This window comes from Panthera leo, chromosome F2, assembly GCF_018350215.1.
Source record: "Panthera leo isolate Ple1 chromosome F2, P.leo_Ple1_pat1.1, whole genome shotgun sequence".
In the NCBI taxonomy this organism is placed as follows: Eukaryota; Metazoa; Chordata; class Mammalia; order Carnivora; family Felidae; genus Panthera; species Panthera leo.
This window is the reverse complement of record NC_056695.1, coordinates 58,295,662-58,320,045: the sequence shown is the minus strand read 5'-3', so window position 1 is coordinate 58,320,045 and position 24,384 is coordinate 58,295,662. Positions and strand designations below refer to the sequence as shown.

The following is a 24,384-nucleotide window of genomic DNA, read 5'->3' as shown; positions in this document are numbered from 1 at the left end:
GTTTACTTTTTTTGAGAGAGGCAGAGATAGGCAGAGGTACTAGCAGTGGAAGGGCAGAGAGAGAGGGAGACACAGAATCTGAAGCAGGCTCCAGGCTCTTAGCTGTCAGCACAGAGCCTGACCCGAGGCTTGAAATCACAGACCAAGAGATCATGACTTGAGTGGAAGTCAGACACTTAACAGACTGAGCCACCCAAGCGCCCCAAAATGATTTTTTATTTTAATTAGATTAATATTAACTAGAAGGTTACTTCTTTATTTATATAAATCTTTGGGATTTGGGTTTTTTTCGGGGGAGAGTCAATTATTCCTTGCATGTGGTATCTTAGTGATCTCTATTTGCTGTGATAATTTGCTTTTTCTAGAATGTCATAAAAATAGATATTTTATAACCCCATACTTCTTTCACTTGGCATATCTTTTAAATTGATCTATTGGATCCACTGGATCCATTGATCCATTGTCAGCTGCAAATGTCAATTTCTGCTGACAATTAGTATTATATTGTATCAACATACAGAATACATTTCTGAGAGTATCTGCTCCTTTTGAGGTTGTTTCCAGTTTGGGGATATTACAAATGAAGCTGCTATAAATATTAACTTCATAGTACATAAACATTAATCTCCTTTAAGTAAATACCTAGAAATAAAGTTGGTAAATTGTATGGTAAGTATATGTTTAATTTTGTAAGACACCGATACATTTTTTGAATGTGGCCTTACCATTTTGCATTGCCACTAGCAACACATTAGACTTCCATTTATTTCATCTTCTTGTCAACACCTCCTGTTGTCCAACATTTACTTTTTATTTTTAAACAGCTTTACTGAAGTATAGTTGATATAAAAAATTATACCTATTTAATGTATACATTGAAGAGTTTGGACGTATGCCTATACCCATAAAACCATCACCACAATCAAGGTAATGGACATAGATATTACCTCCGAAAGTTCCTTTGTGTCTCTTGTTTTGTTTTGTTTTAGTTTGGTTTGGTTTTTTTGCATATATTAAGAACAATTAACATGAGATTTCACCTCATGACAAAATTTTAAGTGCAAAACACAGTATTGTTGATTATAGACAATATGCTATACAGACCTCTAGAATTAATTCAAGTTGCATAACTGAAACATTTTATGCCTTTTATTTATTTTTTATGTTTATGCCAGATTATTTAAGCAATAATTGGAAAATATAATTGTAAGTATTTAAAATGTACAATATGATGATTTGATATATATATATATATGGTAAAAATGTTTAAAGTAAGATAATTAACACACCCATTATCTCACATAGTTTTTTGTTTGTGTATGTTTGTTTTTTGGTAGTAAGAATGTTTAAGATCTGCTCTTACAAAATTTAAAATGCACAATATTATATTATTAACTATAGTCTCCATGCTGTATATTAGATCTTCAAAAATGGTAACTAAAAGTTTGTACCTTTTGACCTAAATTTCCCCATTTCCCTTTTCCACCCCCTTAGACCCTGGCAACCACCATTCTATTCTCTGTTTCCTATGTAATGGGGATGATGATGATGATTACAATTATTATTCCACAAGTGAGTTATATCATATAGTATTTGTTCTTTGCTGTCTGGCTTATTTCATTTAGGATAATGCCTTCCAGATTCATCCGTGATGTCACAATTGGCAGGATTGCCTTGTTTAAATGGTTGAATAATAGTTCATTGTGTGTGTGTGTGTGTGTGTGTGTGTGTGTGTGTACACATGTTTTCTTTATCCATTCACCCATTAAAAGACATTTAGGTTGTATCCATATTCTGGCTATTGTGAATAACTGCAATGAACATAAGAGTCTGGATATCTCTTTGAGATGCTGATTTTATTTCCTTAGGATATATATCCAAGAGTAGGATTGCTGAATCACATGGTAGTTCTATTTTTTTGGGGTGGGGGTGGGGGGAGAACTACATAGAGTTTTGCATAATGGCTGTAACATTTGCATTCCTACGAACAGTTTACAAGGGTTCTAATTTCTCCATATTCTCGTCAATATTTGTCATCTCTTGTCTTTTGATACCAGATATTTGAGGTGATGTCTCATTGTGGTTTTGATTTACATTTGATATTTAGTGATGTTTAGCATCTTTCCATGTACCTGTTGGCCATTTGGATATTTTCTTTGGAAAAATCTCTATTCAGGTCCTTTGTCTACTTTTTATTTCAATTGTTTTTTGTTTGTTTGTTTGTTTGTTGTTGTTGAGTTGTATGAGTCTCTTATATATTTTGGATATTAACCCTTGTCACATATATAGTTTGCAAATATTTTCTCCTATTCAATAGGTTGACTTTTCAATTTGTTTCCTTTGCTATGTAGAAGCTTTTAAATTTGATGAGTCTCATTTTTTTATTTTAGCTGTTGTTGTCTGTGCTTTTAATGTTTTACCCAAGAAATCACTGCTAAGACCAATATCAAGGAAATTTCTCCTATGTTTTCTATTAGGACATTTATGCTTTCAGTTTTTACATTTAAGTTTTTAATCCATTTGGAGTTAATATTTTTGAGTGGTGTAAGATTGGGGTCCAATTTCATTCTTTTGCATGTGGATACCCATCTTTCCCAAATACCACTTATTGAAGAAACTATGTTCTTGAACCCTTGACAAAGATTAGTTGACACCATATGTATAGGTTTATTTCTGGGCTCTCTATTCTGTTCCATTTGTTTATATGCCTGTTTTATGCCTTTACCATGCTATTTAACTACCATTGTCATTTTTGCTGGCATTTCCCTGATGACTAATGGTATTGATGATCTTTTACTGTGCTTATTTTCCAATTTACCCTCATGTGTTTTTAATGATAGAAACAGTTGCTCCACATCAGCCCCAGCAATTAGAATTATCAGTGTTTAACTATTCCAGTGGGTATGTAGTGGCATCTCATTGTGAATTTAATTTCCTCGATGACCAATGAGATTGGCCAATATTTCACATATTCATTGGCTTTCTGTGAAGCACTGTTTGTTCAGGCCTCTTCCTCATTTTTTAAATTTAATTATCTTTGTTCTTATCGGAATGAATGAGTTATTTTCATACCCTGGAAAATTCAGCTTATGTGTTGGAAGTATCTTACCCCGGTCTGTGGCTTGGCAGTTCCTAAATCAAAGCTGTCTTTAGATACACCTTTTAATTTTTTTTAACTTAGAACTTCATATATCCTGTTTAAGAAGTATTGCCATATGTCAAGGTTTTTTTTTTCCTATATTTTTTCTATAAGCTATAATGTTAAACACTTTATATCTACAATTTATTATGAACTAGTTGTGGATGCTTTGAGAAGAGTCAAGTTTCATTTCACTTTTTCTATGGTATAGCCAGTTGACTCAGGACCATATTTTGGAAAGCCTAACTTTTTTTTCTTCCTATTCCACAGTGGAACTTTAGTCATAAACCAGTACACATTATATTTGCTTATCTATTTGTTTTTCCTTTCACAAATACCCCACAGTTTACATTACCATAGCCCCAAATTTCAGAATGTAGTGGATAAAGATGGAAGGGGCCTTAGTATCTTCAAATTAGCAGATTCAATTTGATTTGTCTGTTTCTGAAAATATCCCAACAACTTGACACTGACTGTACAATATTCCTCTTTCTTTTATTTTCTGTTTTGCTCTATCATGTCCCTTTTTCTTGTTCCTTTTCTTCCAAAGAATCCCTGGAATCAACCTTTCTAAATCAGCAGCAAGTGGTAAGTATATTTTTTTAATTTATATTTTTAATATGTTTATTTGTGTGGAAGAGTCTAGTGACATGATGGCAAAGAATAAAACTCTTACTCTTCCTGCTGCTTGAGGAAGATTATAAGTATAAAAAAGATAAGAGACTAAAAACAGCATTCTGGCGATTCAGGCAAATTGATTCCTTACCTTCAGAACTATGGGACCTATATTCTCAGAGAAAAGACAGTAAATTGTTCAAAGCCATCTAATAACCTGATACCAACAAAACAAATAAGGTGATAAATTTATGGAGTAATGGGAATAAATATTCTAAATGATATTTTATGACTAAGCTATATATTCTGATTACCTCCTGCACATTTTTGGACTTATAATTACTAGAATTTCAACTGAAAACTATAATGACAAAGGAAGGCATGCTATGATAAAATTATGGTATTTAGAATAATCCAACATTTATAAAGGTGAACTGTAGTTTTTACTGTATCAATGCAGACCTAAGGCTTTAAAACTCTAATTTTAGGATCATCTCCTAGTCCTAAATCTCGGTCACCTTTAGTAGCCATTTGTTTTCTTAAGACACAGCAATGAGTGATAAGGTTGCATAGAAACATGGAAATTGCATACCATATTTCACTTTACAACTCTATTGATTTTATGCAGGATGTAGGAAAGGGAGACACATACCAGCTTAGGAGGATATGATCTTATAACCCAGAAAAAGTTAAGATGCCTTGCCATAAAAATAGCATTGCCTGTTGTGACAAGTTGAAATGTTGGAAGAGTACAATGTGCCTAGGTTTACTATGAAATAACTGCAAAATTTTCAGTATTATCCCTACAGCAAGACACTTTCAAAAGTATAAAATAACACAACTGAATAAAGCAATCTTGGCTTTGCACGTTATCGTCAACCCAGTTCAAATAACACCAGTATCTCAATAATATTACTTAAATGTCAGTTACTGGTCTATATTAATTGTAGATAATTATTGAAAGATAAACTTTGCTCCAAACTGCTCTGTCCATAAATCATTATGCATATCACAGATGTCCATCATGATCAGTGACCAATTATACCGCTTCTGAAGTCTGTCTATAATTGGGTACTGTCTTATTACTGAGTTCATGCAAAAACAAAAGTTGTATTTGTATTGCCTCCTTATCTCCAAGTGATAAACCCTCATGACAGTTTACCAGAATGAATCATCAATAGAGGGATATGAAGGGGTGCCTGGGTGGCTCAGTCGGTTAAGTGTCTGGCACTTGATTCCCACTCTGGTCATGATCTTACAGTCTTGGGATTGATCCCAAGGACTCTGTTCCTTGGACTCTGTGCAGACAATGCAGAGCCTTTTTGAGATTCTATCTCTCTGCCCCTCTCCACCTCTCTCTCTCTCTCTCTCTCTCTCTCTCTCAAAATAAATAAATAAACATTTTTTTAAAGAGGGATTTGGCCAAAACCCGAAAGGTGATAATTCTGGATATGAAATTTGAGTGGAATTTAAATGGAGTTACAGAAGAAAGAGCAGACGGTGGTGATGTTGGCATTGCTAAAGTTTGAGAGACTCTAGTCTTCACCAAAGGAATTTATTGAGGGTGAGCTTATCGACCTAAATGAAAAAAGTTGTTGTGAAAAAAAAAAAAATTATGAAGTCTCAGAGGTTGTGAAGCCTAAAACAAAACAAAACAAAACAAAACAAAACAAAACAAACAAAACATACACACACACACACACACACACACACACACACACACACACACTAATGGAACTCTTGGAGATATTTTGTGACATTTAAAGCTCTAAGCATAAAATTTTGAAAGCTGATCTCAGAACTTAGAAATTCTCATCACAATTTCCAATACATATAAAGGATATACTGTATTGTAAGGCATAAAATGAGAAGACAAGTATTGTTCAAACTATTGTTGGTGAATTTTTATGAAGAAATAAAACATTTTAATTTTTAACACTTCTAATATTTTAAGATACAGTAAACTAAGTAAATATTAACTTTGCTTTTTCACTTCACTATGCATGTATACCAATAAAAGTGTTTTTAATGTTGTAATATTTTTTTTAAATTTATGGACAATTGTATTTTTCCCATTGATTATTATGATCACTATTCATAGCTTTAGCTTGCATTTTAATTTTTCTGCACTACCGTGCAAAGTGAGGGTGGTATGTATCATCCTCAGGTGATTTATTTGTTGGTAGAATTTGTGTCCACAATAAAAACTATAGCCAGAAATGCAAAATATTTACATTAAACTAAGAGGGAATTGTTCAAGAAGACTAATGCACACTATTCCCCTTTTATTTCTGGCTTAAAACTATACTGGGAGCCTTCTTAAAAGTGAGGGCCTGAAAGTTTGGAAAATTTTGTTTCCTTTTCCAAAGATTAGTTGCTCTTTGAAAAAAAAAGAGTAGAAGGAATGGAAGACAGGTGACAAAATTATCTTCACAATTATGAAGAAAATAGAGGTAGACTCCTGGGAGCCATTAATTAAGTCATTCACTCATTTAACAAGTATTTTCATGAAGTGCATAAAAATTAGTTAAATATGAGGGACATTACAGCATAGATATATCCAAAGGTGTAGCCAGTGTCAAAATTTAAAGATGCAAGGAAAAATCTGGAGAGCAATTACCTTGAATAGGTGAGAGGAAAATGGAAGGTTTAGCTTTAGATCAAAGCAGAGGTAGTTCATGCATAGTAATGAGGAGAGAAAAGAGAATAGAAGACTCTAGACAGAGCCAGTTTGTCTTTTTTGGAAGTAGGAAACTAAGGCAGTTCTCTCTATATATCTTTTTTCTTTTTTTGCAGTGAAATCATAAGGATGGTCATTAGTGAAGACGAACAGAGAGTAGGGACTGCTTGTAATTGAAAAGGTAAAAAGATATGAAATAGCCATCACAGACTGATAAATTAGATTGACTCTGAAAATATGAAAGCGTTGCTGGGAAATTGCAAGGGGTCTTTTGGGGTCATAAATTCAAAGTAAAGTGATTTGCACGAGATCCCTTCCTTTTTCCCTTCCAGTCATGTTCATTTCTTTTAATATATCAAAACAGAAGAAGGCATCATTTTACTGGTTTACACTTTTTAAAATAAGTTCTTTGATGGAAACTAAGGGAGGGAAAGGAAATAATGAAGGTATGCATATGGATAAAAGCATGGACCATGAGATCTAAATAAGATAAAAGGAAATCATGACTTGGAGAATGATGATATGGGGTAAAGTTAAGGAACTAGCTATCCCCATTATTTGAAATCTTATCAAACTGAATACTACTAAGAGGAAATCTGCTAGAATTGGGGAAGTAGTGGTGAAATGATGAGAGTATTGAAATACATATTTTAATAGTTAAGTAACAGGTAATGACGAATTTTATTTTATTGTTTTTTAAATGTTTTAAATGTTTATTTATCTTTGAGAGAGAGAGAGAGCGCACAAGCAGGGGAGGGACAGAGAGAGAGAGGGAGGCAGAGGATGCGAAGCGAACTCTGTGCTGACAGCAGACAGCCCCATGTAGGGCTCGAACACACAGAGATATCATGCCCTAAGCTAAAGTCAGACACTTAACTGGCTGAGCCCCCCAGGTGCCCCAAGTAATGACAAATTTCAGTGCATGGCCACAGAAGTGGGCTGGTAAATTTGGACAGAAAACAAGATCTTAGGGAAGGGTTTAGAGAAGTGAGTGGTTAGATCCAGTACTAGATGAGTTATCTCTGTGTATACTGAATATAGTCTTAATAATAATTAGAAATGTGGTAGAGAGAAGTGCAGTGAGGTGGTAGTAAAACAGGACATAACCTAGTAGGTTAAAGAAGTGTGTGTGTTGAATTGATTAGATTAAAAATGATAATCTATTGATAATAAGTTATATTTAATACTTTATTCTTTGAACTGATATTTTTGTGTCTTTGTGTAATGAATTATGCAATGTTGTGTTAGGCGGGTGTAGAGAGATATCTTTGCAGATATGAACTGGGGTCTGTGGACCACCATTAAATTTTCTTTCCTTAATGTTCAACTTAGGGTTACAACTACGTTGCAAACAAGTGAGAGGCAACTTAATTTAACAAGGAATTATGACTGTATGAAATATGGAGGTTTCTTCCAACCTAAATAAATTATCTGCATTTAGTTTTTGGTTTTTAATAAACCCTATTTCTGTTATTAGTTGACAGCCCAGTACCTTAACAAGGACAGACAACATTGGAACTTGTGTTTAGAAATAATTAGGAAGTTCTAGGTTGAAACTATTTGGGGTGAGAGGCAATTTGAAAAATAGAGGAAATTGTAAAAATATCAAAGGCAAAAAGCAGTCTTAACTAATGAAACAAGTGAAAGGCACTTAAAGAATAAACACGATTTTTTCTTGATGTGAGTAACTGATCTCAGGTATTACTCAAAGAAGCTCATTGCATTTCCCCAGTATTATTTTTAAACTCATCTTCCAAATAAGAGCAGTTTGCATAAAAATATATTTATTTTATTAAGTTTATTAATTTATTTTGAGACAGGGAGAGGAGGGGCCAGAGAAAGATAGAATCCTGCACTGACAGAGGAGAGCCTGATGTGGGGATCTATCTCAGGAACTGATGAAGACCTGAGCCGAAACCAAGAGTCGGACACTTAACCAACTGAGCCGCTCAGGCACCCCATAAAACTGTGTTTAAAACCAAAACGTACCTGACTATAATTGGCTCTTTGATGTTCTAAATACATTTGAGATTTAGGCAACTAAAACTTTTCTTAAATGCATCATTCCCCATTGTGGTAGCAATGGAAAGGACTGTGGGGTGGGATCTTCTCTGTTCCATCTTGGTCTCTTCTGTGCAGAACCAGTATTATAAGATTCCTATAAGAACTTCTAATTTAGTGAATTGGACAAATGACTAATCAGTCACTGCCAGGATCATTCAAATATTTTATTTTATTTGTCCTTTTCTAAAGAAATGTTTTCTCCCATTCAATTAGTTGTCTTTGTGTCATGCACTAATCGATGGAAAATATTAATCATGTGATTTTAAAACCATGTCTTTGCTCATTTGTGTATGGTATTTTTGCACACTAGCTAGTAAGATAGCTAATCCAAATATTTTAAAAATTCTCAATTTTAATCATTCCAAACATGTACAAATTTATTTGGATGAAATACCTCAAAGAATGAAACTGGAGTAAGGGAAAAGTGGCAATTCTGTGAGGTTTCACAGAACATAGAATAACCATTCCATTTTGTATGGTTATCTATATCGTTGTGACATGTAGAGATTAAGGGCTGAAACCCTGGGGATTTAAATACAAAAATCAATGCTTTGAATTTTATTTTGGGAGAAAATTGGTAGTATCATTTCCTAAAGATAAAATAACATAAATTTAACATACCTGTCATTAAAATAGGACCAATAATTTAAAAAATCACATAAAATCACATAATGATATCTTCTTACTATATTTCATATTTTAAAAGACTCCATAATGGAGGAGATTCTATAAACTAAATACAAATATTTCATTTTGGCATAAGACATAGATACTGGATAAAAATGGGGTCCTTTGTCTAGTTGCTCTTTAAAAGTTGATAAATGAAAGGTAACTTCCAGTAGTGCTACAACATGTATTGAGTCGTGTGGTTTTCAAATTCTCAGAAATAACAACATTCACTGCTTTTGTTAAACATATATTAGCTTTAGTGCCAACCTTTCTAAGACTCCAGGATTTGTATATTTTTAAATTCTTTTTATTTAAGTGAACCTGTAGAGTATACATAGGATGCATAGCCAAAATCTACCACTCATAGACTAACATTATAAGAAATAATTTATATTTGGGAATACTTTACATAATTTTATTTGGCCTATCAAATAATAAACATTGATTAATTGTACTTCATCATAAAATAAAAGATATGTACCTGGCACATATTACTTTATTATATCCCAAACAAATAATCCCTGTTCTAAATTTAATGAAATCATGTATTTTCATTTTGGGATAACAACAGCCAAAAAAAATCAGTAACTGATCAAAATAATGTATACACCTGTTAGTAATATTGTGGATACTAGTAAAAATTTTTAAAATTTAGATTTCTATAAAATTTGTTATGAATTTGTTTTTTAGTTTTTATTTTAATTCAAGTTAGTTAACATACAATGTAATATTAGTTTCAGGTGTACAATATAGTGATTCAATATTTTCATAAAACACCAGGTGCACATCACAAATGCATTTATTAATTCCCATCACCTATTGAACCCACCTCTGCTCCCACCATCCCTCTCATAAACATTGGTTTGTTATCTGTAGTTAAGAGTCTGTTCCTTTACTCTTCCTTCCTTCCTTCCTTCCTTCCTTCCTTCCTTCCTTCCTTCCTTCCTTTCTTTCTTTCTTTCTTTTTTGAGTTTCAACTTTTAATTTAAATTCCAGTTAGTTAACATACAATGTAATACCAGTTTCAAGAGTAGATTGTAGTGATTCATCACTTATATATAACAGCCAGTGCTCATCACAGCTAGTGCCCTCCTTAATACCCATCACCAATTCAACCCATCACCCTGCCCATCTCCCCTCCAAACACCCTGTTTGTTCTCTATAGTTAAGAGCCTGTTTCATGGCTTAGTTCTCTTTCCCCGCCATGTTCATCTGTTTCATTTCTTAAATTCCACATATGAATGAAATCATATGGTATTTGTCTTTCTCGGACTAATTTATTTCTCTTAGCATAATACTGTGTAGCTTCATCCATGTTGTTGTAAATGGCAAAATTACATTCTTTTTTATGGCTGAGTAATATTCCAGTGTGTGTGTGTGTATGTGTGTGTGTGTGTGTATACATATACCACATCATCTTTATCCACTCATCAGTGGATGGACATTTGGGCTTTTTCCATAATTGGCTATTTGATAATGCTGCTATAAACATCAGGGTGCATGCATCCCCTTGAATTAGTATTTTTGTATCCTTTGGGTAAATACATAGTAGTGCAATTTGCTGGATCATAGAGTAGCTATATCTTTAACTTACTGTTTTCCAGAGTGGCCGAACCTGTTTGCATTCCCACCAACAGTGCATGAGTTCCCCTTTCTCCACATCCTCACCAATACCTGTTGTTTCTTACGTTGTTTTTATCCATTCTGACAGATTGAGGTGACACTGTAGTTTAGTTTGTATTTCCTTGATGATCAGTGGTGTTGAGCATCTTTCCATGTGTCTGGTGGCCATCTGTATGTCTTCTTTGAAAAATGTCTATTCCTGTCTTCTGCCCATTTTTAAATGGATTATTTTGTTTTGGGTGTTGATGTTGTGAATATGTTTCAAATGAGCTAGAGATTTGCACAGTTGTTTTCTGTGGTTCTATGGCCACTAACAAAATGTTTCCATAGGTTCAGGTGATATGAACCAATATATTTGACCAGAATAAAGCAAATTAAGGTAGTATTATATAAGTGAAAATGATACTAATACATACTGACATTTTACTTTTAATCAGTATTTCATACTTAGTCATACTGGGATTTGCGTTTTATACAGATTTTTAAATTCAGTATTAATAACAATCATCCAAAGTACTCATTCTTACCCACATTTTATAAATGAGAAAGTTAAGGCCTAGTTAACTAATTTGAGCAAAATAACCTAGTTGATAAATAATGAGCAAAAGTTTTATTCAAACTATCTGAATTCCAAGCTTTACTATTCTCCTTACTGTCTGCAAGTAAATGTCATATTGCTTACTTATCCTGATAATTCTGAGATGCTATGGTAACATCTTATATTTTATAACAATAAAATGGTATTATTTTCTAATCAAAGAGACAATAAATACTCATTTTAGAAGCAATAAAATACAAAAATATAGAAAAAAATCATCCACATTAGCCAATCTAACTTTGAACAGTGTTCAATTTTGAGAGACAATCTTCAGATATTTGTCTCTGGTTGTATCTGTAATACTTATATATGTGTCCACTGATCATATTTGTCTGTACAGTTGCATTGGTTTGATAGGGCTGCCATAACAAAGCACCATAAACTAAATAGCTCAAACAATGGATATTTATCATACCTCAGTTCTGGAGGCTAAAAGTGTCAGAATAAGGTGTTAGGAGGGCCATGCTACCTCTGAAGGCACTAGTGAAAGGTATGTTCAGAACTCCTAGCCTCTGGTAGTCCTTTGGTTTATTAAAGTATAATTCCAACATTCATATGGCATTTGTGTGTGTGTGTGTGTGTGTGTGTGTGTGTGTGTGTGTCCAAATTTCCCTCTTTAAAAGGCATTAGTTATATTACATTAGGGGTCCACCCAACTCCGGTATGACCTCATCTTAACTAAACGCAATTGTAATGACCCTATTTCCATTAAGGTCACAGTCCACATTTAGTCTTTCTGTAATTAATTTCAATATTTTTTTTCCCAGTGACTATTTTTTGTTTCTCAAGCTAGTTATGGATTTTGTAATATGTATGTTACATATATATTAATTTGCAGTATATATGTTACATATATTAATATTTAATATATACATGTATATATGTATATAACTGTGACAAATAAAGAGTTTTTGTGAGTATATATGCAAGTTCATGTACATGTGACACATATGTACATGTCAATTTTAGGAATTTGAAGCAAAGTGCAATAAGGCAAGTCTGCTCCATTGTTTTATTGATCTGTTCTCTCTTATCAGTTCTGAATTAGCTCACATATGCCTCATTACAGCTATTTACCAAATAAAAATAGAGTATAGTTAAACAAAATGAAATCATTCATGTAGGTAAACACCAATGCTAACTATGGGATACAGAAATTGAATAACTTTAAATGATTTAAATACTCAGTCTATCGAAATGATTGACAAATAGAAGACAGTTGCAGGTGGTTTTTGAAACATATTCAGTCACTTAATTAATCAGGAAATTCTAAATTGGTTCATCTAAAGTTTAATAAGCATTGGATTAGTCTCTACGGTGGAAATTTCAGTTTCTTACAGTGAAGGTTCATGGCTTCATTCACACACACAGACTATTATAGTCCTATTCAATGTGCATCCAGCAAATCTCAATGTTGATAAGGGACTGTTCCATAGCCATTAACTGATCAATTAATTAAAGCATTTGAGGAGACAATGGCTTACTCCAAATATGCGTAAAAACAATTATGCACATTTTACATCTTATAAACTCTAATTTCCTTGTTAAATTATGAATACTGCGTATAGTAAGCTTACTTTAATAAACACATAAAAACAGTGTTAAGGTGTTACTCTTGTATAATTATTCAATATTAGATTCAGAATATTTTAGCTTTTGCTAGACCCAAATATTTAAGTCTGTTTAGAAAAAGGGCAAAGCATCAATTAGCAGAGGGCTGTGTAGCCTGTAAAATATTTTCAAAAGCTACCAGGAGCCCCAATCTCCATAAAGAAAGCAAATTCAGAGTAAATGAAACCATTCCTGAGAAAGGCCCAGGGAGTGTAACAGAAAAAAAAAAAGCATAGAAATAAAGAATATGAATTACCAAATTAGAAACTTAATCACTTGGGTAGGCAACGAATCCCTCATTGGATCAGAAATAACTACCATGGGGTGGGACAAAGCTCATGTAGAAATAGCTTTCTGCAATATATTTTTCTTTATCCTTAGGAGAGACAACCACAGTAAAAGCCTAATAGGAATTCACCTAAAATACTTTATCATCCTCCATGCTGCATTTAATAGAAAGTACTGTCTGTAAAAGCTCTAGGCTGTATCATTAGGGTAAAAATTTATGTCAAGCCTTGATATCCAAAGGAAACAACTGGGGCAAATTCAGAGACTTTTCAGCAAACACAGCTAACCCAGAATTATGCTATGGATCTGAGTCCAACGAGATGATGCCAGAACCCATCTTAATCAGTTTAATTTTTATATATATTTTTGGAAAGAGTACAGTGCCAGTCTTCAGACTATAGAGGAATGAAGCAGATTAAAATAGTAAAAAGATTGGCAATTATTATGTCCATTACAATAACAGATTCAAGGGGTGCCTGGGTGGCTTCAGTTAAGCATTTGACTCTTGATTTTGGCTCAGGTCATGATCTCATAGTTCATGAATTCAAGCCCCCTGTCTGGCTCCATGCTGACAGCACAGCACAGAGATTGTTGGGGATTCTCTCTCTGCTCCTCCTCCCCCCGCCCAACCCCACCACTCACGTGCATGCATGCTCTCTCTCTCCCAAAATAAGTAAACATTAAAAAAAAAAAAAAATTGAAACACTGATACAGGTTTGTGCTTAGTATTTCTTCTATCTTGCTTTAAAAAGATAACTTGTCTGCTTTTCAAAGCAGTGGTTTTATATATGTACTCCTTTGAGCACTGTTGTGTATTAAGTAAGATACTTATATAGTGCCAATCGCCCACCACCAATCCACCACTGTTCTACAAGAACTACTCTAGTTTTGTAGTTTTACTTATCAAGTGTTTAATCACTTCAGCTGAAGATACAGATTTGAGGCTTAAAGAAGTTCGGAAGTTAGCTAATGTATACTTTTATTAATAACTATAATTTATCAAGCAAACACTATGTATTAGGCCATGGGTTAAGTATTTTCTATGCACTGTATGTTTTAATCTTTTGAGTAAAAGAGCTTCTCAATTGGGTACATAAAGATGAGAGGAACTGTGGAAGGTGGAGATATTGAAAATAGGGAAGGAAAATTAAAAATATAACCACAAAAAACACACATTATTTTTTAATGTTTAATATATAATAACTTTTAAAATTATTTCCTAAATTTTAAATTAAAGGTTATTTCCTAAAATAATAAGATAAAATTAAAAGTTATTAAAAGCTATTTCCTAAAATAATATGATAAAAGCTAGATTCTCAACTTATGAATATATTTTACTTTTAACTTATAAATGAACATATACTACCCTATACATAGAAACAGACAGGTATAGATATAGATATCAATTTGTAATAGATGTTGTTCCTTGAGGCAAGATAAATTTTTATAGTTTAATACTTTCTTATTTTCACCATAGAATTTAAATCCTAAATTTATCTCAAATTTAGCAAAAGAAAAATTATCTGTTTAAATAGATTACAAAATCAGTCTAACAGTTATTAATTAGTTGGAATCCCATAATTGGATTCTTTTTTCCCTCTTTTCCCTTTTTCTTTTCAATTAACCTTTTTTTCACTTTAGTTGTTTATATTAATTTTAGCATCCTTCTTCCTTCAGATACTTTATTTAAAATTTTTATTTTTATTTATATTTATTGTTGTGAGAGAGAGAGGGAGAGAGAGCAAGCAGGGGAGGGGCAGAGAGAAAAGGAGACATAGAATCCGAAGCAGGCTCCAGGCTGAGCTGTTAGCACAGAGACCGAAGCAGGGCTCAAACTCATGGACTGCGAAATCACGACCTGAGCTGAAGTTGGATGCTTAACCAACTGAGCCACTCAAGCATCCCCTTCAGATACTTTATAATTCCACTGTTTATTGACAATGCTCAAATTCAGGAAGATACCACTAAAATATTTCAGAAGAAAAGGACACACTACAATGACCTATACCTGAGTACATGATTCAGCTGTTAGATTTCAGCTCAAATATAAAAATAAGCTTAATTTTTTACTCCTACATAGCCTGAAAAAGTAATTTTCCATTGCTAATGTTTGTGCCCAGCCATGCATCAGTGATTGCTTCTTTATCCTAAAGGTAGACTCTTGCTATTTTTTGTAGCACAATAATCATAGCTAACACCTTAAACTTAGAAATCCAGAATCATTTTTCACATTGTGTTCAGAATAGGTCTCCTTTCTTTTGTGCTCACATCTGTTATTAAATCTAGAAGAAGCTTGGCCCACAAAGTATATGGGTTACATCATGGAAATAACACACATAGAGAACCATACAGTATGGCTTGATAAACAATTTGATCAGCTGGCATATTTTGAACTGTTCTAAAGAAATTTTTATTACTTATTCTAAGTCCAATTGTAGTCTAATACATTAAAGAACAATCAAAAACTGGAATGGTGATCATAAGTTCTCTTCAAATCGCACAGGGAAGTGAGAAGTCAGAAAAGGCACCTTTGTTGGTTTCGACAGAAGCTAAAAATCTAGGTGGCACTCATTCATTTATCCTACAATGAAACTACAAAGTGATGGGATTTGCAGATAGATACTTCAGCAAAGGCTACAGATGACTTGACATATTTTTAAAAATTCCTCTGTGGTACATTTGAAAAGAGCAAATTCAAGCCCCACATTTCTAAAACTTCTCATTTGCTCAAATTCCTGGAATTCTATCCAGTGATGATGGAATTCACAAGTTCATTCCTTTGGGTTTAAAAGATTATCTTGTAGAGTCCCCTGCTAAGTTTTAATCAACCCCTGGAATCTGATTATCAGATCATATCTCAAGGCTCTGAGGGATGAAATGCAGGAAAACTCAGATGGTGGGCGGGATCCAAACAACCCCACCAGCTGAGGATGAGGTATCCCAGAGGAATCAGCCTGGCCACCAGGAGACAGGGGCATGTGGTCTCTATTGCTTGGCATGTACCTGAGCACATGACTCAGCTGTTAGATTTAAGCTTAAATATAAACTTACGCTTGATATTTTGAGGACAAAACACATGGCCAAGTGGCCAAAAAAAGTATATGTGCCTAATAATTCTACTGAGTGGTGGCTCGCAAGATGCATTCCCAAAACTGAGGAAGGATGGGGAATAGATTAGAAGCTTAAAAAAAAACAAAAACAAAAACAAACAAAAAAAAAAAAACTGTGTTTTTAAACATGCACACCCCTTTCTAATGTTTTCACATTTTGGGGAAGTATAATATAAGGCTATGTCATAAGTGAGAATTGTGTGTAATCCAGACCTATGTTAACACTCTAATATGAACCTTATTATATGCGTTATCTTTGCTAAATTACTTCTACTTCTTTCATATGCAGTTTACTAAACGGCAAAAGTGAGGATAATAACATTGGTTTGTCAAATAAAAATAAACCTGCTGAATATAAACTGAATATATTTGTATGCCAAAAAATAATAAAACAAAAAATAAATAGACCTGGACTTTAGTAAGAATAAACTTTTTTGGAAAGACTGTCATAGTAGGAAGAATACTCTGACTACAAGATTTGCAAGCATCTCAAAATTAACCACGAAAAGTTTTTTTTTCCTATAAGGAGAGGTAAGTAGAGCTAACAGAAACTTTATTGTAGAAGAAGCAACTAGTGGGGGTGAACAGAAAGCTTAATTAGACACTTAAGAGAAAATGTTTCTCTCTGTGGTCAGCCAATCCTTGGAATAGGTTGTTAAAGGGGAATGATACATAAGCTTAGGAACAAACCAAAGTTCAAGGCTCTGGGGAGGAGATAAACCTGACTAATATCTGGTCAAGGCAAATAAGTGGGTAAGTAATGGGCAACTATAAGTGCTTGGTCAAGTAGGTGGGAAGACCAAATGAGGTATTTTGCTACATAACATCATTTGGCTATTATTGTCTGATACATACTTATGGATATCATGGGAATATAAAGATATCATTAACCCAGTTTTAAATAATAAAAAATTTAAAATAGGATGAGAATCGACAAGTTTATACATTATGCTGTGCTCACCACAGGTGTAGCTACCATCTGTTACTATACAACACTCTTACGATATCATTGACTGCGTTCTCTATGTATGACTTACTCATTTCATAACTGAAAACCTGTATCTCCTTCTCATCTTCATCCATTTTGCCCATCTCCCATCCCCTGCCCCTCTGGAACCACCAGTATGTTCTCTGTATTTACATCGTACTTTTTGTTTCTTTATTCTTTTGACTTTTTTTTTTTTTTTTAGATTCCACATATTAGTGAAATCATATGGTGTATGTCTTTCTCAGTCTCACTTATTTCTTTTCTTTTTTCTTTGTACATCTGAAACTAATGTAACATTGTGTATAAACTTCCCTCAAACAAAAAATAATAATTTTAAATGAAAACAAGAAAACCCCATAACATTAACCAAAAAGCATCTGAATTAAAAAGAGAATATTGGAAATAAAATGCCTTTAGATTCTAATTTTACAAAAAATGAATAAATATGTTTAAATTTGAAAAAAAATAAAATAAAAAAGGTGAAAAGTCTATAATTTTTATTATTTATGTTTTTTTCTTATACTGGTGTACACAGAATCAAAGGTCCTGTGTTTTTTTTTTTCTTTTTCTTATGGCACAAAGACAGTGATTCAGTTGAGCTAACTGTAGCATAATCCAAAGGAAAAAAGTTATCAAAATTATTTTAGGTAGTTGGTTTAACTGTAGTATAGACTGTTTAAGAATGATGGGGCACCTGGGTGGCTCAGTCGGTTGAGCATCTGACTTCGGCTCAAGTCATTATCTCACGGTTCCTGAGTTTGAGCACCCGATGGGGCTGGCTGCTATCAGCACAGAGCCTGCCTCAGATCCTCTGTCCTCTTCTCTGTCTGCCCCTCCCCTGCTCATGCTTTCTGTCTTAAAAATCAATAAATCATTACAAAAAAGAATGAATTATACAAGTCGTTTGAAACCTGAGCTTTTATTAAGCCCATAATAATACCATTCCTTTCCAGTGCAATATATGAGATGTGATTTTTAGTATGTCCTCTTCAAAATATGTTTTTATTAACTTTCAGTTATAAAATATCTTCATATTTAAAATGAAGGTATCACAACAATTTCCTAACTTGGAGGAAAGACTGATATTTCCTTTTGTGTATAAACACTATCCTTCTATACATGCATTCTGCATCCCTAGCACCCTAAGAGAAAGCAATTATTGTCTTCCAAATAGAATATCCTCTGACTACTGTGTTTATGTAATTATAGTCTTTGAAATGAAACATTACAGATAAAAGAAGACATCATTTATTTGAAATTTCAAGAACAACATTAACAAGAACACAAATATATATGCCAAATGTAGTAGAGGAACTATAGTAGCAAAAAAATAAAACAACTTGAAAAAGTGTATAGTTAGAATATATTTGGTTCTTAGATGGACAAAATGTGGCTCTGAAATAATATATAAACATAATATGGCACATACAATATTTAAAAAAGAGAGTTCTCAAAATGAGTGTCATCATTTCAGCACTAATGCCATTCAAAATATATTTACTATATATTTATAGGATTATTGAGAATTTACAAATTATGAGATTTATGAAATTAGTTTATGAATACCACTTGTATCAAAGCAAGTCCCTACTCTGTGAAGAGCCACCTCTGAAAAGTTCTATCTATAGACGTGTTGAGATGAGATTGTATAATGTTGAAACTCTTCAACTGCTAAGGTAGAGGAGCTCATTTGACTTGTCACTCGAAAAGTTTCATGGATTCCAAGGTTCTATCAGATACAAGACCAATTTTTAGTAAAACCATTCTGAAAGTTACCATTTTCTCCAAAATTAGCAAAGGGAAAAATAATTGCACATTATTAGAGTAGAATAGAGTCAGCAGGAACACAAAAGGAGGGAGAACCCAAAAACACACCATGCAAGATTCTTCTAATAGGAAAAAAAGTCAGTAAAGTAGATAATCGGTGGAAAACAGTTTTCTTTGAATAGGGAGAAGATAAAAATTCCTTGAGATATTTTGACGAAGAGACTATTACTTAAAATCTAATTAATGGGCAATTATAGATTGATACTGAAAATATTTCCTTTCAGAAGTAGTTTATCCCCTTAAAATTTTAAACAACTCTTTGGTTAATTTAACCAGATATAAAAGAATGAAGTCACAAATGGAGTGAAAAGTAGGAAAAGAAATGTAACACTATTATATAAAAATACAAAATCATAACAGATCACGAAATTTAATAATGCTATATTTACAAGTTTATAGTAAAAGTAAGGTTGAGAAGCCAAGATGTCTAATAGCATCCTACTAAATAGTACTAAAGCATTTAAACAACTTAATTTCCAACCTAGCTGATTGGTTAAGTAAAATATCTCTGGCATCTTTCAGAACTTTTAAATTCTTCTCATAGACTTTGAGAGGTATAATTATAACCAATTACTATGATATCTGTAATTTACTTTTAAATAAACACTGGGATATTATATATGTCTTAATTTAGGCTAGTTCATGGGACAGTTAATCATCCTAAAATTAATAATTAATCCATATTAATAATTAATATATATTCCAAGAATGGTCATTTAGCATTAAATTGGAAAAACAATACTCCAGAAGTGTTCACTACAAGCTGATTCAGTGTCCTATACCTTCCAAAAATATACAATTATAATTACAATATAAATTGTCTCCTTTTAGTGAATGTTAGTGGCTTGTTAATCCACAAAATGTATATTAGAAACACATTCTCATTGGTGAGATAATTTATAGTCAAGATTATATGACACGGCTAATATCTTTAAGATATATTCCCTTTTCTTGATCAATATTTCCCTTTCTTGATATATTTCCCTTTCTTGATCAATAGGGTGTAACACTGGTAAGTATTCCACTATTCCCCTTTGAGAACGTGCCTGAGGCATGATATTGTGTCTAGATAAAATTCCAAAAGATTTCTTTTTCCTGATGTGGAACATAAAGTTGATTGAATCCCGTATTCAGTGGTTCTTAACCTTGGGTAATTTTGCCCTCTAGGGGATATTTGGCAATAACAGGAGACTTGAGGTTGTCCATCTTGAGGGCACAGAGAAGACAAGTATTATTGGCATCTAGTGGTAGAGGTCAAGGATGCTGCTACATACCCTACAGTGTCCAGCTCAGCCCCCTACAGTGAAGAATTGCCTATCTTAAACTTTTTAATAAAACCATATTACCAGAATACATATAAGAACAATGATCTGGTACTTACTTTCTGCCTTTAACCATGGATCTGGGAATTATCTCTCTTCATGCTTGCTAATAAATACTTTTCAATGACATTTTACAACCAACAGAATACCTCTAATTAAAGAATTCACAATAACCACTATTAGAATGTTTAGGAACTGGAATTCATATACTGATGTGGGAATATTAACACCTGCTCAAGAAGTTCAGATAATTAGCCACACACCAGAAACAACCCATATATATCCATCAATAGAACACCCAAATAAATTATGACATATTCATGTAAAGAATACCATGCAGCAATGAAAAGGAATGAACTTTTGCTATATGCACACGAATGCCAGAATTCTGTGGATAAAATAGTAAACAAAACTAGACAAAGAAGATAGGACATTATATAACTGCATACTATCCAATCTAGATGACTGGTTAAGTAAAACACCTCTGGTATAGTTTACAACCTTTAAATTCACCTCATAAACTTTGAAAGGTATAATCATAAGCAACTACTATATCTCTAATTTACTTTTACTTTTTTAATGTTTTATCTATTTTTGAGAGAGAGAGAGAGAGAGAGAGAGAGAGAGAGAGAAAGTGAGCACAGGAGGGGCAGAGGGAGAGGGAGAAAACCTTAAGCAAGCTCCACACCTAGCGCAGAGCCCATCTCAGGGCTCCATGTGGGGTTCCCATCTCCCGAGCAAGTGTGAGATCATAACCCGAGCTAAAATCAAGAATCAGATGCTTAAATTGACTGAGCTACCCAGGTACCCCTACCTTTACAGGTTTTGAATTACATACTGATGGTATGTACCGATGAAACATAGTTTGAAAACACACCTAATTCTACTAAGCTGCAAAGCTCTCCTAGGAAGTAGACTTCATTGCCTTTTAGTTATGCTATAAAAGCTTTTTGTTTGAGTTTTATCACCTATATGCATGATGAACTCAATGATATTGTGTGGGAAAACACAGCTATCAATTGTTGATTTAAAAAGTGATCAGAAGAATTTTACTGTAAACACAAAAACAATTTTAGGAATAAATCAACTAACTTATTTCCCTTACAATTTTACTTTTTGTATGACAAGTATAATATATGATAAAATATTTTCAATAATGTAATAAATATTAAAGATGAATACAATAAATAGGCATTAAATAACTGTTTAATTGGAAAATATTTATTTATTATTTTAATGTTTATTTATTTACTTTTGAGAGAGAGAGAGAGAGAGAGAGAGAGAGAGAGAAGGGGAGGGGCAGAGAAAGAGGGAGACAGAATCCCAAGCAGGCTCCTTGCTGCCAGCATAGAGCCCTATGCGGGGATATAACCCACGAACTGTGAGATCATGACCTGAGCCAAAACTAAGAATCAGACACTTAACTGACTGAGCCACCCAGGTGCCCCTTTTTTTCCTTAATAGTACATGTAGTATCTGTTTACTAGGCAGCTCATTAGCTCAGTATGCCTCTAGTGGCCAAATTTGTAAATTGTCCTCATTAGATATCCAGAAAAGATGGAATGTTAGATATGATAAAATTCTACCTTTAGGAAAGTGAGAGAGCTATGAATGCACCTTTCCTTCATGGCAGATTAGCTTAGGTAGAGTTGGAAAATTTGTACATGGGATGAACTTATGTCCCAGTTTACTTAGAACAGCACTGGTTTACACTTCCTATCTTAGCTTAATTATCAAAAGCACTTTTGAGTCTCAAGAGTGGCTCAGCTTGAACAAAAATCATGCAGTCAACCTATCACATATGACTTTGAACTAGATGTCCGTAGCATCTATCTTTGAGTAAGCTTAGAAATAACTAAATTCATTGTGGATAGGGGATAGTGTAATAAAATCCCTTTTGAGAAAGGGAAGGGGAAAGAAGACAAGGATTCCACAAGTGAAATTTAAATGTATGGACAGAAACCTAAATGTATAAACCTAAATGAATGTACAAAAGATTTTAATATACCTTATACCTAGATTTAAATTCATGTTACTGTGTTATGAAATCTTTGGAAGAAAATAAAAACCTCCAGGTAAAGAATATCATACTATATTTAATGGTAATTTAATAAGTTTAAAAATTGAATCAAATATTTTAATACAATATAGTATTTATATTTTTATAGAGTAAGTTTTAAATTCTCTCACTGTTATTACCTAAAAGGAAGTGCTACTATAGTACTTTTGATTATACTATAGTAACATTGAGACAAAAGGTAATCTTTTTAATTCAAGAAGAATATTATGCTGGGTGCCTGGGTGGCTCAGTGGGTTAAGCATCCGACTCTTGATATCAACTCAGGTCACGATCCCACGGTTCATGAGATTGAGCCTCATGTTCAGCACTGCCCTGACAACACGGGGATGCATGGGATTCTCTCTCTCCCTCTCTCTCTGCCCCTCCCCTACTTGCTCTCTCTCTCTCAAAATAAATAAGTAAACATTTAAAAAAAATTAAAATCTTAAAAAGTAGAAGAATATTATGCTTAAATAGTGTTACTGCATCTTATAGCCCAGTAAGGGGCTCTATGAATAAGAGATACTGTCTCTATACGAGAAAAGGCCTCAGAAGATATTCATATTTAGTCTCAGAAATATGCTATCACTATACACACATGGAGAAATCAACACGACTTTGGATAAAAACAGAAAAGGTGAAAAAACACAGCACAAAAAGATTTGAATGTACTCATATACATATGTACTAGATTCCTAGTCCTACATTGTGAAACCCTAGAGAAGAGAGATTATATTTGTATTTTTCATATTTATGCATGTATATAGTCATTCATTTTTAAAAATGTAAGCATTCCCCACAAATTATGTAAAAGAGACAGTTGTTAACTAACTATAATGTGCTAGTGGATATTGCATTATATTGTGGTTAAAAGCATGGACTTAAAATCCAGATACTGGAATTGAAGTCAGGTTTTATTAAAGATACCACCTCATGTGATAGTTATGAGTGGCATTAATGTTTGTAAAATGCTTCAACAAATGCATACAACATAGTGTTTATAGGTTTTTTAAATTATTGTTGATTTTGTTATTATTATTGGTACAGAAGACCTAGGCTTTATCTTTAATTTCTTCTTTGAATAGTGGAGGCAATAGACAAACAGATAAACCTATTAGGATAAATTAGAAAAATTTCAGAGCTACAAATATTTCTATGTAGATTTTAGCGGTAAATGCAAGGACAGTTGCTCAATAAATGCTACGTTGCTAAAAATATAACTGACTTAATTTCATGAGGGTTTTTCCTATTGTTTTCCACATCATTCAAATAACTCTATTAACTTAAGTAAACATTTTTTATTAGAACCTCAAGATTCAGAGTTTCACTGGTACTTTGATTTTTTTAACTTCTTGCTAATAAAAGAGGCCCTTTATGACTATGGTTGATGGAAATGACTAAAGTAGTGGACATTATGAGTTACTCAACTCTTAATAGCATCAAGGAGGTCTGGAGACCTTGCCTATATATCCTGTGAGCATAATTTGTACAGAATGCCTACACCTTTAAGAAGATGGTAGCATTCTAGAAGCACTCCTCTCTTAAGGGACAATTCTGAATTGGCTTTCAGGTATAGCAACTTACTGGTGAATAGCTCTTCTCAATAAATGGCAACCACGACTTTTTTAAAAATATAATTTATTGTCCAATTGGTTTCCATACAACACCCAGTGCTCATCCCAACAAGTGCCCTCCTCCCTGTCCATCACCCCCTTTTTCCCTCTCCCCCTCCCCCCCACCTACCATTAGTTTGTTCTGTCCTTAAAAGTCTCTTACAGTTTGCCGCCCTCC

The 24,384-nt window shown here is 33.3% G+C and overlaps 1 long non-coding RNA gene across 1 annotated transcript in view; it reads left to right on the top strand.

The window, feature by feature from the left end:
• Nucleotides 1–24,384, top strand: part of LOC122211206 — a 68,165-nt gene that overhangs the window by 21,388 nt on the left and 22,393 nt on the right. Inside the window, exons 2-3 of the long non-coding RNA XR_006198557.1 lie at nt 3,690–3,727; nt 6,551–6,615. This is a non-coding gene — a long non-coding RNA (uncharacterized LOC122211206). The remainder of the gene's footprint in view (nt 1–3,689; nt 3,728–6,550; nt 6,616–24,384) is intronic.